This window comes from Lampris incognitus, chromosome 6, assembly GCF_029633865.1.
Source record: "Lampris incognitus isolate fLamInc1 chromosome 6, fLamInc1.hap2, whole genome shotgun sequence".
Taxonomy (NCBI): domain Eukaryota; kingdom Metazoa; phylum Chordata; class Actinopteri; order Lampriformes; family Lampridae; genus Lampris; species Lampris incognitus.
In genome coordinates, this window is record NC_079216.1 from 51,489,748 (window position 1) to 51,502,938 (window position 13,191).

Below are 13,191 nucleotides of genomic sequence, written 5' to 3' on the forward strand. Positions count from 1 at the left end.
AGAGAGTGACGTGTGTGGGTCTGCCTGCTGTGTGTATGGGGGCCCTCTTCTTTTTTCCAACGCTCAGATGATAATGATGATGCTGCATGGGACTTTGGTGCTCTGTGACAATGGCAGGGAGCTGCTTACCCTGCTTTTACCCCAGCATCCACTTTTCTAAGTTGCAGCGTTTCATTATTACTAAATGGAGTCAATAAATCCTTTCATGATGTTTATACTTCTAAATCTGTTATTGCATCCCCTGCCATCATTCCCACTCAGCACCTACTGCACACCTCAACATCCTGGGAGATGAATGCCTCCTCTGATTTCTCACATCCTTACTTTCTGAATTTTTTTTTTTTGTGTGGCGGTTTTCCTCATCCAAATCGAGGGTCTAAGGGCATACTTTAAATATAACTGTTTCTCACTGAGTTAATATAAAAGAACACTAAACTTTAACTTTGATTTAGCACTATAAAGGCATCATATATTCAGTTCAATGTGTTTTTTAGGGTTGCAAAACAATTTGCTTACTCCTTCCCTCAACAATATACCCCAACATGTGTACATTGCAAAAAATGGTTGAGGAGCAACCAGTAATTTACACAGAGTAATGGGTGGCATGGTGATGGCCTGGCATCCTGTCCAGGGTGTCTCCCCGCCTGCCGCCCAATGACTGCTGGGATAGGCTCCAGCATTACCCGCGACCCTGTATAGGATAAGCGGTTTGGATAATGGATGGATGGATGGGCAGCAGGGTGGCGCAGTGGTTAGCGCTGTTGCCTCACAGCAAGAAGGTCCTGGGTTAGAACCCTGGAGTTGTCCAACCTTGGGGTCATCCCAAGTCATCCCATGTGGAGTTTGCACATTCTCCTCGTGTCTGCGGTGGGTTTTCTCCGGGTGCTCTGGTTTCCCCCACCATCGAAAAAGACATGAATGTTAAGGTTAATACGCCTGTCTGTGCCCTTGGCATGGCAAGATGAACTGGAGATGGTCCCTGGGTGCTGCACAGCAGCTGCCCACTGTTCCTAGTTACACAGCTAGGATGGGTTATTTCCCTACCGAGATCAGTAAAGTACATCTAATCCAAAAAAAAAAAACAACCTTACATAGATATGTAGCATAGCTAGAGGGATAGCTACCAATAAGGATAACTTTAAAACCATGAAATGCTGTGTCATTTTTGAAACTTTTATGATAAGCTTAGAGATAAGCTTGGATCAGTTGTCCACTATAAACAAACTGACCGTTCACATCATCTTTGTTTTTAGAGAGAGAGAGAGAGAGAGAGAGAGAGAGAGAGAGAGAGAGAGAGAGAGAGAGAGAGAGAGAGAGAGAGAGAGAGCCTGTGTTTACTAGTATGATGCACTGTGCCTTTGTTGACAACAGTGAATCATGGGTGACTACTAGGCTACTGTATCACTGATGACAGACTAAAGCCCTTCTGAGAGTGTAACTGATTTAAGGCTATCAAACCATGTGCCACCAAGTTTAAATGTACCAGAACTATCAAACCATGTGCCAGAAATATCAAACCATGTGCCACAAACTATCAAACCATGTGCCACAAAGTTTAAATGTGCCAGAACTATCAAACCATGTGCCAGAACTATCAAACCATGTGCCACAAACTATCAAACCATGTGCCAGAACTATCAAACCATGTACCACAAAGTTTAAATGTGCCAGAACTATACAACCATGTGCCAGAACTATCAAACCATGTGCCACAAACTATCAAACCATGTGCCAGAACTATCAAATCATGTGCCACAAATTTTAAAGAGTATGCAAGTCTTCCTTCCAACCAGTTACTACATTCGATAATTTCACTGATAAGCGCACCTTCACCCGAAGAGGAGCGACCAATGAGTGAAATCTGATGTACACCATGGTCCATGGTCGCCTGTGTCTGGAGAATTCAAATACAATTCACTTGTCTTGACTGTTGTTTAATAAATCATAAAAGACAATGGTAGTCCGGCCAAACAGCCAGCCGAAGAACTCGGTTTAGAATTGTACTGTTGATTCTATATTGCCAAGAGAAAAACACCAACAGTGTACACAGGGCATCCATCCATCCATCCATCCATCCATTAACTGAACCGCTCATCCTGCTCTCAGGGTCGCAGGGATGCTGGAGCCTATTCCAGCAATCAGTGGGTGGCAGGCAGGGAGACACCTTGGACAGGCCGCCAGGCCATCACAGCCCCCCCCCCACCACACACACACACACACACACACATATTCATAACTAGGGACAATTTAATACAGCCGATTCACCTGACCTACATGTCTTTGGACTGTGGGAGGAAACTGGAGCCCCCGGAGGAAACCCACACAGACACGGGGAGAACATGCAAAGTCCACACAGAGGACGACCCGGGGCAACCCATCAAGGTTGGACTACCCCGGGGCTCGAACCCAGGACGTTCTTGCTGTGAGGTGACCACGCTAACCACTGAGCCGCCGTGCCGCCTGTACGCAGGACAGAATAAGTTAAATCAAGTGCCCATTTATATGGATAAAAATATACCAAGAGTGTCCTAAATTTTGTTTTTAAAGATGCCCTCTTTTTAAAGTTTTCCCAGCCATTCAAACAGGGCTGAGGTCCTAAAACAAGACTGCTGAGTCACTGAGACATGCATGCAAGCACACAAACACATACACACACACACACACACACACACACACACACACACACACAGGCAAAAACAAGCATGGGTTCACACACACTCATTCACACATGAATAAGCACACGAATGCAAGCACACACACACACAAACACACATACGGGAAGGGATTTAAAGTTAAACCTAGTTTTGATGCTTTGGCAATATTGTTTTGACTCCATGCCAATTTCAAGGCACATAGAACTTAACTGAAAAAGGGAGTGAGAGGAAAACTGAGGGGAGAAGAGAGAGAGAGAGAGCAACAGAAAGAGCAACAGAAAGAAAGAGACAGAGAGAGAGAGAAAGAGAGAAGAAGAGAGAACAGAGAGAGAGACAGAAAGAAAGAGAGACAGACAGACAAGATGAGCAACTGGATATGAGAGAGAGACAGGGTAAACGTTAGACATTAGGAGAGACAGTAAATCCCTACGGTGTCCAACTTAATCACTGAGAAAAATCAGAACCGTGTTGCAAGGGTTGCATCACACAGTCAGAGGGAGAGAGAGAGAGACGCATACACACACACACACACACACACACACACACACACCCCTTACAATGTGCTGGTACTTGGATAGAGACAGAGGCACGTACAAGAAGAAAAAGACAAGGGAATACGGAGAGACGGAAGCAAAAGCAGGGAAAGAATCAGTGTAGATTTTCTTTGTTGGAAGTTTAACGGCTAATATATACTCATGTCAAGCTTATCAAGATGTAGCTAGCCCAACTTAAGTGATGTGTCACCAGAAAAAAGTGGCTTTTACTTCCTCAGCAGTGCTTGGCGACTGTTGTCTTGAATTGGCTTTATTCCATTCTATTTACCAACCCCATTGACTCTTGTCTATTCCTTCTCTGCATCCAGTGTAGCTGTACAAGCATACAAATGTGAGAAAACACGGGCACTGTGCAATTCCAATCAACCCCTACACGTGGACACAAAACAGCAGTTCCAGTGCTGAAATGAAGACTAAATAAAGGTAACTGCATGTGAGACAAAGGTTTGGAAGTGTCAACATGGATGCTTGAATTGAAAATCTATATAGAAACACAAACTGTCCAGCCATTATGTTCAATCCCATCTAAGTCTGGTCTGCAGGGTTGGGTGACAGAGAATGCTACCAGAAGCCCCGAGGCAGGTTGCTATGGCAACGTCGGCATCTGGGTAGCTGTTAAAAGTTTAAATGGAGCTGCACATTTTTTTTACAGGAGAACCATAACCAGCTGAAATAATGACAGCACGAAAAACACGCTTCCCACACAGTGATGTTTGGATGGCCCAAAGTAGCAGACTAACTAAATTTGTCATCTCAGTAAATGGCACAGCTATTGGGGGTGGGAGGGATGGGGGGGGCAAAAGCTAATAATTAGTAAAGTTAAAGCCCAATATTTTCAGAACTACATAAGTACATGGTGCAAGGAGAAACAACTGGAAATGCAATGGAAAGAAAGCTTGGTAAAAGTTTTTTCACTGGTCATAAATCATATGAGGTCTGCTGTAATCCACTGTTCACAAACAGCATAACAGTGAACAAATACGTCGCTGAACCCTTTTTTACTGTCACAAACTAAACTTGCAGTCTGTCAAACAAAGTTTAAAACATGAATAAGTTCAAAAAGAAGGAACTCCAATAAATCAAGTGGTGGAGCACCAAGCTCTAAAACAGGTGAGGCTAGACAGCTTTGAAATAGGGTTTACAATTTTAATAGACTATACAATAAAGTGAGTTTTTTAAAGCTTTTATACTACCCCTTCACTCAAAAATATGATTTTCTTACGTCTGGCCTTGACTATACTGACTTGGATCTGTGCAAAGTTTGTCACTAGAGCAGTGTTTTCACATTCCTACACTGGAGAAGGAACTGTCTATGCACGTCCCTAAAATCTGCAATTCATACGGCTTTTTTTTAAAAAAATTTTGTATTGAACAATAGAAAATTTTACAGAAAAACAGGTATATAGTATTAGCACATATCAGGTTCAGTATAATTATACATCTACATCAAAAGAATACAATAAGTATATCAGACAGTTACAGCGGTAAGTAAATGATAATAACATAATAAAAACAAAGAACGGACAAACAAACAAAACAAAGCCGGAGTACATATGTACAAATCTAAAATAATCAGACAAAGGTTTCAGGGGAAAAAGTTTCATAATAATTCAACAGCTTATTACTTTTTTGTTGTTTACAAGGCTGAGAGATTTAAGTAAAGAGTTCAGTTCTTGGAGAAAAGTAGCGATCTTAGGTAGTGATTTAGATCATTTCTGTTTGTGAATAAAAATGTTGCATATAAAATGTCAAAATTAATCAGATATTCAAGAGCACCATATTTTGGATTATCATAGTAACAGATACTATTGCAGGTTAAAAAAAAGAGACTCTAGATCAGTCCAAAATTTATGGGATATTTCACAATCAAAGAACAAGTGTGGGATGGTTTCTGTATTATGTTTACAAAAGGTACAAGAGATAGCAATGACTGTAATCTTGCCAACAAAACAGTTAGCAGGGTATATTTTATGTAAGATTTTGAAATGTATTTCCTTGGCCTTGTTAGAAATACAGTACTTGTAAGGTAAAAGCCAAGCCCTTCTCCACTTTATGTCCTCAATTTTAGACCTCCAGAAAAATTTGCCTCTAGGTAGAGTTTTGTTCTTTCTTTGAAAATGTTGGCGGATATGCCTATTGTAACACTTTCCATCTGTTAGTTCAATTCCATCCAACATCAGCAAAGGTTGTCTTATCTTATTTTCACTACAGCTCAAGTGGTTTTTCACAAGTTGAATTAACTCTTTTGGAATAGCACGAGTTAAGGAATTAAATTCTCTGAAGGGAATATGAAAACTGTGTACAGACATAAAGCGTTCATACGACAAGATATTGTCAAATTCATCAAAAATATTGAAAATATAATTATTATCTCTTTGGAACCATTTGGGAAAGAATAAGGATTTGTTTCTGATAAGAATGTCACAGTTATTCCATAGAAAAGCTTTGTGGGGTGAGAAATTGTGGACATAAGACAGCTTCCAGGCTAGAAGGGCTTGCTGAAGGAATTTTGACTTTTTTTATATATAAATTTATTTCTGATTTTTCCCTTTTTTCTCCCAATTTAGTGGCCAATTGATCCCTATTTTAATTCAAACACCCACCCTCGTATTGCATGCGTTCGCCAACTGCATCTCTCCGGCCGGCAATCTCGAAGGAGACTGCCTCCCCACTTTCGTGACAAGGCGACTCCAGGCCGAACCACTGTTTTTCCGACACACACAGAGACGCATTCACATGACGAACACAAGCCGACTCCGCCCCCCTCCCGAAGACAGCGTTGCCAATGATTGCTGCTTCATCGAGTCCGGCCATAGTCGGAACTGACGAGACCGGGGCGCGAACCCCAGTCCCCAGTGGGCAACTGCATCGACACCAAGCCGATGCTTAGACCGCTACGCCACCGCGGACCGAATTTTGACAATTTAACCGGCAATCTGTTTGGCAAACAATTAAAAAAGAAAAAAAAAGAGAGACCTCCAATTTTCTTAAAGACATGATTTGGGATGAAATACCAAATTGAATCAGGATGTTAAAGACACTTTTGTAACCAGTTAACTTTAAAAGTATTAACAGTATCCATGAAATCTAGAACTTCAAGACCTCCTTCTGCTTTACTATTGGAGAGAACAATTTTTTTAAGCTTATGGGATTTATTCTTCCAAATGAAATTTAAAAAAAGTTCTATTTACTTCTGTGGCTATAGAATAGTTTACAAATAAAGATAAAGATGGATACACAAATCAAGACAGGTCCTCTGCTTTGGAGAGGAGAACTCTACCTAAAATAGATAAATCCCTTTGAAGCCAAATATTAAAGACAGACCTGATCTTTTTTAATTTGTTTGAGAAATTTAGATGTTGTCTAGCTATAAAAATTGCAATTACATATATATTCCCAAAATACTTAACGGAATCTTTTTCTGGGATATTTCCAATTACAGAATTGTTACAATCATGCAGACAAAATTTCACATTTGGACAGATTTAGTAGGAAAAGGCATTGGAAAATTGGTTAACTAAATTAGAGTTACTCAAGTGGTTTTTGTCCTTCAAAAACAAAGTTGTGTCATCTGTCAATAGCGAAATTTTTAACTCTCTACCAAAAATCGAAATTCCTTCCAAATTTATATCATTCACAATATTAATTGATAATAATTCAGTGACTAAAATAAAAAAGAAAGTGTGGCGGACACTAGGGGCTATGCCTCTCACCCAGCAGGACTGTGAGCTGGGGGCGTGGTTTACGTTCCCGGACTCGCCGGTGCAGGGTTGTTCCTGCTGCAGTTGTTTTTTGGAGTTGAGGAGTAAACATCAAACTCGCCTTGGTCTCCTGTGTTTTTCCTCATTCCTGCCACATTGGTGACCCCGAATTGAACATGTTTGGAGCAGAAGATGTGTGTGAATCCACTTCGGCCACGCCGCCCCAACTCTCACAGCCGGCCGTTCTCGCCGCGGCTGTGAAACTCCCAGAGTTCTGGCAGAGCGACCCGGCCTCGTGGTTCCAGCATGTCGAGGCGCTGTTTCACCTGCGTGGAATCTCCGCGGCCGACTTCAAATACTATTTGGTCGTCGCTGCGCTGGACCAGCAGTCCACACGCCGGGCCATGCAGCTGTTGCGCGCCCCTCCGCAACACGATAAATACGTCGCCCTCAAACATCTTCTGCTCCGGAGGTACAGCCTGTCTGCCGCAGAGAGGGCAGATAGAATCCTTTCCCTATCCGGTTTGGGCGACGGGACGGCTGTGGATCTCATGGACAATATGCTGTCGCTGCTAGGCTCAGACGAAGGTGGGTTCCTTTTCCCGCACATTTTCCTGCGCCAGCTCCCGTCTCCTGTGCGCGCGGCTTTGGCTAACTCCCCGTGTCTGGCCGCTGGTGACTGCCGAGGTTTGGCTGAGGAGGCCGATCGGGTCCTGCTGGCTACCAGACGGTTCTCTGTGCAGAGTGTGGCATCGGAGCCTCTGCAGCCGACGTCGGAGGACGCGGACCCGGCAGTGGTGGCTGAAGTGACTGCCCGGAGACGGCGCGGGAGAGGCCTCTGTTTCTTCCACCGGCGGTTCGGCGGCAAGGCGAGGCGCTGCGTCCCTCCGTGCACGTTTGAGGCGGCGGGAAACTCCCGGGCCAGCGCTCAGTAGCAGCTGTGGGCGCTGGTGGACGTAGTGAGCTGCTCTTCATTAAGGACACGATGTTAGGAAGACGGTTTCTGGTGGACTCAGGCTCGCAAAAGAGCCTACTCCCTCCTGCTAAGACAGACAGGTCGGCCGAAGGCGGCGGCCCACAGTTAAGTGCAGCTAACGGTTCGTCCATTGCGACGTTTGGCACAAGGTTGGTGACTGTTTGCTTCCACGGGCGCCATTTTGAGTGGGACTTTGTAGTGGCCGCCATTACTGTTCCTATTATCGGCGCGGATTTTCTGTGTCTTAATGGTCTGCTGGTTGATGTTGCAAACCGCCGTTTAATTGATGCTGTGTCTTTCGCCACTGTTCTGTGCGAGATAGGGGGAGCCGGGCCGTTAACACACGCTAACTTTTTGGCATTAGGGGATGTTTTTCAGCGTTTGCTGGCGGATTTTCCATCGGTGACTACGCCTGCCTTTTCCACCGCGGTTACTAAACACGGGGTAGGACATTTCATTGCCACTCTGGGACCGCCAGTTTTTGCGCGCGCGCGGCGCCTCGACGCGGTAAAATTGGCTATAGCCAAGGAGGAGTTCGCCATCATGGAGCGTCTGGGTATAGTGAGGCGTTCCAACAGCCCGTGGGCCTCGCCGCTTCACATGGTGCCCAAGGCGGATGGATCGTGACGGCCTTGCGGCGATTTTCGCCGCCTGAACAATGTCACCGCCAATGACCGCTATCCCATCCCACACATACAGGACTTTTCCATACGCCTCCATACGCCTGGCAGGTACCACTATTTTCTCTAAGGTGGACCTGGTGCGCGGCTATCATCAGGTTCCCGTGCGCGCAGAGGACGTGCCCAAGACCGCAGTGATCACCCCGTTTGGGCTGTTTGAGTTCATGCGCATGCCTTTTGGCTTGAAGGGGGCAGCGCAAACCTTTCAGAGGCTGATGGACTCGGTGTTGCGTGACCTTGCTTTCGTGTTCGTTTATCTCGACGACATATTAGTGGCCAGTCCGTCAGCTGACGAGCACCTGGCGCACCTGAAACAGGTTTTCCGTCGTCTGGACGAACACGGCCTGATAGTCAACCCGGCCAAGTGTCAGTTTGGACTGCCGGTGATTGACTTCTTGGGTCACCGCATTTCGCCGCAAGGCGCGGTCCCGTTGCCTTCTAAGGTGCAAGCGGTGGCGGAATTTCCCCGCCCGGTCTCTGTTAAGGCATTGCAGGAATTCTTGAGAATGGTGAATTTCTATAACCGTTTCCTCCCTCGCGCTGCCCACCTCCTTCAGCCACTTTACGAAGCCCTGCGGCTTAAGAAGGCTAACGACTGGACTCCGAACAGGTCCAGGCCTTTGACGGAGCTAAGTGCGCCCTGGCTAACGCTGCCCTCATCGCCCATCCCACACCCACGGCGTCCATAGCTTTAACAACCGATGCGTCTGACATAGCCGTGGGGGCTGTGGTTGAACAGCGTGTGGCGAATGCGTGGCAGCCACTCGCATTTTTTAGCCGCAAACTGCGGGATAGCGAGCGCAAGTACAGCGTTTTTGACCGGGAGTTGCTGGCACTGCACCTTGCAACCCGGCATTTCCGCTTCCTGCTGGAGGGTCGCCCATTCATGGCTTATGTGGATCATAAGCCGCTGACTATTGCCATGTCCAAGGTGACTGAGCCGTGGTCTGCTCGTCAACAGTGCCACCTAGCGGCGATCTCAGAGTTAACAACGGACATTCAGCATGTGGCCGGGAAGTCCAACCCTGTTGCTGATTATCTGTCGCGTGTGCTTGTGTGTCCTGTGCACCTCGGTGTGGATTTCTCCGCTATGGCTGCCGACCAGCCCAGCGACCCGGACGTCCTTGCCCTTAGGTCAACGCGTACCGGTCTCAAGCTAGAGGACGCTGTGATGCAGGAAGGCAGTCCTGCCCTCCTCTGCGATGTCTCCACCGGCCGTCCCCGCCCCGTTGTTCCAGTGGCCTGGCGCCGTCGAGTTTTCGATTCTATTCACTCCCTCTCGCACCCTGGAGTTCGGGCGTCGGTGAAGTTGGTCGGTTCCAAGTTCGTCTGGCCTGGCCTCCGCAAGGACGTCAAGGGGTGGGCAGCTGCATGTGTAGCGTGCCAGCGCGCTAAGGTCCACCAGCACACTAAATCGCCCCTCGAACCGTTTCCGATCCCGGCCAGACGTTTCGACCACGTGCATGTGGACCTGGTGGGCCCTCTACTTTCTTCACAGGGTTTTACGCACCTGCTCACAGTGGTAGATCGGACCACCAGGTAGCCAGAGGCTGTCCCTCTATCCTCCACAACATCCTCGGATGTTGCACGCGCTTTTCTTTCCTCCTGGGTCGCCCGTTTCGGCACTCCGTCAGATATCACCTCAGACAGGGGCCCCCAGTTCGTGTCAGAGCTCTGGTCGGCACTTGCGCGATCCTTTGGTGTGCAGGTACACCGCACTACCGCGTATCACCCTCAGGCTAACGGCTTGTGTGAACGTTTTCACCGGTTGCTCAAGGCGGCGCTGCGCGCTGCGCTCTCGGATGGTAACTGGGTGGAGCGTTTACCTTGGGTTATGCTCGGGTTGCGTTCGGTTCCTAAGGAGGACCTCGACGCGTCACCCGCTGAGCTGGTGCTCGGTCAGCCGCTCCGCGTCCCTGGGGAATTTTTGCCTGGGAGTTCCGCTCCTCGACCCCGTCCGGCCGTTTATCCTTTTTTGTCCGACAGCACTCGGGTTCCAGGCCCCGTTCACCACTGTTTTCCGCGGTCGTTCGTGCCTGTGGAGCTCATGTCGGCTCGTTTTGTTTTTGTACGGCATGATGCTCACCGCTCACCCCTCCAACCCCCATACGATGGCCCATTTCGGGTTCTTGAGACGGGTCCTAAGGGTTTTGTGCTAGATATGGGAGGGCGTAGGGAGCGTGTCACGCTTGATAGGCTTAAAGCGGCGCACAGGGTGGCAGGCGAAGTTGTGTTTCCGGCCCAGGTTCTCCGTCGGGGTCGTCCTCCTTCCAGGACCCCGGCAGTGTCTTCACTGGTTCAGCGTTCTGCTTCTCAGCCGGCTTTGGACTGTGTTTCACCTACGGTTTCGGCTGAGGGACGGCGCAGCCATTATTGCAGGCTGCTTAAGCCTCCAGTGAGACACTAATTTTCTTTCCAGGAGTCCCTTCTGGGTGTTCGGGGGGGGGGGGGGGGCGGCTGTGTGGCGGACACTAGGGGCTATGCCTCTCACCCAGCAGGACTGTGAGCTGGGGGCGTGGTTTACGTTCCCGGACTCGCCGGTGCAGGGTTGTTCCTGCTGCAGTTGGTTTTTGGAGTTGAGGAATAAACATCAAACTCGCCTTGGTCTCCTGTGTTTTTCCTCATTCCTGCCACAAAAGGAGAAATAGGGCAGCATTGCCGGACCCCTCTGTTAATCTGGAATCTTTTAGAGGTATTAAAGTTAATTATAACAGAACTATTAATAGTTTTGTAAAGCATACTGACAATGTCAAGTATGCAAGTTATTTCCAAAACCAAATGCCTTGAGGGACTGTAAAAGAGATTTGTGTTCAATTGTCTCAAAGGCCTTATAGAAGTCTAAGAACAAAACAAGTGCTTTAGAATTTACTGCATCTGCATAATCTAACAGATCTAGTATGAGTTTTATGTTACAGCTAATATGCCGGTTTTTCATGAATCCTGTTAGAGTTTTGGCTATAACAGAGTCTAGCCCTCTCTTTAATCTGTTTGCATATACTAATGCCAGAATCTTATAATCAATTGTTAAAAGAGCGATGGGACACCAATTTTCGATTGATAAGGGGTCTTTATCGGGTTTTGGGATAAGACATATAATGCCTTGCTTCATTGTAGCCACCATCTCTCCCTGTCTGATGCATTCTTGGAACATACATAACAGTGAGTTTTGAATAAGTTCCCAAAAGTGAGTATAAAATTTGATGGATAAACTGTCACTTCCTGGAGACTTTCCTTTTTTCCTTGAAAATAATGCATTTTTAATTTCATTAGCTGATAGGTCAGAATCGCAAGTAGCTTTACATTCTTCAAAAATTGAGGGGATATCGGTATGATTTTTCCCCCTGCCCAGGAAACTCGTAGCATTTAGCATTAAAGTTGGATTTATATAGATTTCCATAAAACTCAGTGACAAAATTACAAATTACCTTTGGATCTTTAGAAGGAGCTCCATCAATATTGAGGGCAGTTAATGACTTCCTTTTAAAATTTCTGTTTTCAAGAGCAAAAAAAAAAAAAATCTTTGTTCCTTTCCTCCTCTTCTAGCCATTTGGCTTTAGATCTGATTAATGCTCCTTTTGCCATATCCAGATAAATTTGATCCAGCTGTAGCTGGATGTCCTTTAAATCAAGTTCTTCTTCTAAAGTAATATTTTATTTTTTCAGTAGAAGGTCAAGTTTGTGCATCAAGTCAGCTTCTAGTATACTTTTTTCTTTCTTTACTTCTTTTAATAGCTACATATCTGACTTTATATTTAAATAATTCCCTTTTTCCCCCCTCATAGCTATTACTTAAGCCATCATTGAGGATTTCCTCTGCAAGTTTTTTAATAGTGTCATTGAATGAAATATTTTTTAAAAGAGAAGGAAGCTCAGGGATGTCATGTGAGATCAGTGGCTCCTTCTGGTTTCTGGGCTGGAACTGCTGGCACATCCCACAAGTCTCAACAATTTGCTCTATGTCTCTTGTCATTCCTGGCCAGTACCAGTGCTTTCTGGCCAGTGCTTTAGTCCACTGCATCCCTTGATGAGCTGTATGTAGCTTTTGTAGCATTTCTGTTCTCATTGTGCTTGGGATGATTATCCTGTCTCCAGCGAACATTATTCCTTCTCTCACAGCCATTGTGTGTCTGATAGGCCAGTATAGTGTCAGTCTTGAATCTGCCTGGTGCCTGTGGGGCCAACCATCTCTGTGTATGACTTGCAACAGCTGCAGTGTTTCATCTTTCTTTGTTTCACCCGTGAGCTGCTCTAGAGTCTCTGTACTCAAGGCATCTGTGGGCTCCAAAGCATAGACAACTTTCTCGTTCGTGATGTCATCTGCTGACGTGTGCTGTTCTTGTATGACAGCTCGTGAGAGTGTGTTTGCGATCAGTAGATCTTTACCCAGTGTGGAGGTGACATTTAAGTCATATCACTGCAGCTGAAGCAGCATTTTCTGCAGTCTGGAAGGAGCTGTCCCAAGTGGCTTTCTCAGGATGTTTTCCAATGGTTTGTGGTCTGACTGAACATTCACTCTCACACCATACACATACATACTGGCGGAATTTTTTGACAGGGAAGACAACAGCTAAGAATTCCTTCTCAATTTGTGCATATTTCTTTTCCATCTCAGTCAGTGCCCTTGAT

The 13,191-nt window shown here is 46.2% G+C and overlaps 1 protein-coding gene across 1 annotated transcript in view; it reads right to left on the reverse strand.

Annotated features, from left to right (window-relative positions):
- Nucleotides 1–13,191, reverse strand: part of LOC130114340 (cytosolic carboxypeptidase 4) — a 254,308-nt gene that overhangs the window by 65,821 nt on the left and 175,296 nt on the right. The window lies entirely within an intron of this gene.